We start from the raw sequence: 1,874 nt of genomic DNA on the forward strand, positions 1-1,874 counted from the left end.
TTCCCCCCCCATACACCTATTCGAGACCTAACAAACGCGAATTATCAGACAGAGCCAAGAAAACTAATTCGGGCTCTGATACCAATTGAAGGAATATTAAATTTAATTAATACTCGATTTGCACGAGGATCGTCTCTTGGATTATCTTCATTCACCATACATCGATTAAACCTAACATGCTCCTATTAATTTAAGTGCTGCACCTTGGAGTTAGAATCACTTGTGAATTGAACGCAGAGACTGTTGACGATTGAATCAAAAGACTCTAGTTCTGACCCAATTCATCACTGAACAGGTCAGTCAACTTCAACGCTCTGTTTGACCCCTCAAACAACCTCCAATCGTATTTTTTGCAGAAATACGACTTCTTCGTCTTTGAAAGAGCTTTTCGTGACCGCCTGTTTCACCTCAATCGGAGTTCCGTAGAGGAAGTTATGGCTATTTTCAGAGACTGCTAGAACTTTGTTTCCTGCAAAAATCTGACTCCAGCTCAGATCTTCTGAACTGTATCCCGCTCAGTTCCCAACGTTGGATGGACAACGAACTATGAGAACTCCCAGAGAATTCGACCCCTACAGTTGGCGCCTCCTTATTGCTCTACTCTCTAAAACCCTAATTTTTGTGTCTTATTCTGAGAGCAGATATCTGTATTTAAAGACAAAACAAAGACCTAGGGCCTTAAAAACTGTAGTAGGCGACTCCTACTGGTCTCAGGAGACTTTGGGCCAGTCCAGGGATCAGATACAAGGAATAAAGATGGGCCTCAAATGAATTAATTCTTATGATCAGCCTAGATCACAATTAATTCATAAACATTAATTCATTCCACTAGATAATCAATATTGAATTACCCCTTTATTACCGATGATGAGTCGGGCTTGTATTTAGACTTATTAGACCTTCGTATTTAAAATATCCGACCATTAATTAATTAAAGCTCTGACAGCTTATATTAATTAATCTCTTTGTAATCCTTAAGTAGTACCACTCGACCCTTATTATTGCGTCTGAACAAAATCGACCTGCAGGGTTTAACGCAATAAACCTTTTGAGCTCCTTAAGGGGATGTCATTATCCTATACCGGATACAGGTACTAATACAGATAACCAAATATCATATATTAACCGCTATCACCCAAGATACATAGTACTCAAGTTAATATATAACTCTCACCCATAGTAAATCAAAATGATACACGAATCAACATATATATTTGAAACCTTATTAGTATTAAGATCTTATTAAGTCACCGAGATCTTGATCCTTCATATATGTCAGATAGAAGAATACATCTCACTGTGATCCTATCAATACGTTACGACGTACCAGTATAGACAAGTAGTCAAGACAAACTCCTTCCATCTATACTGCAACCTAAACCAACGATTCGTCCTAGAGTCATCTCGGCTGTGATCAATTTTATATCTCATAAGGTTATTCCAATTATATGGTCTTCGGTGATCTACAACACACCATATAATCTACTTATATAGAGATAATTGGACATACATATGCAATTATGAACAATTTAGATAGGAGATTAGATAGTGAACTCACGAATCATTGTATACAAGCATAAAAGTTCTTGCTTTCAGTATACAAATCCAACAATCACACTCTATAAAAGCCCTTGAAGCCCCGAGAGAAGTATCAAAGCAAGGGAGAGCGTGAAAAACCTAGGGCGTAAAGTTAGAGTAAAGATTGTGCTTCGAGGGTGAGTTTTTCTTTGGTTTTCTCAACTGAAAATACTTTAAGACCATGGATTTTTACACATATGTGTGCTATATTGTGTGAGGATATGTTTTATTGTTTTGGACGTTGATTTTGGTAATGTTTTATGGGTGAAAAACCGTGCATGAGGTAAAGCTTCGAA

The sequence above is a fragment of the Salvia miltiorrhiza genome, chromosome 7 (genome assembly GCF_028751815.1).
Source record: "Salvia miltiorrhiza cultivar Shanhuang (shh) chromosome 7, IMPLAD_Smil_shh, whole genome shotgun sequence".
NCBI lineage: Eukaryota > Viridiplantae > Streptophyta > Magnoliopsida > Lamiales > Lamiaceae > Salvia > Salvia miltiorrhiza.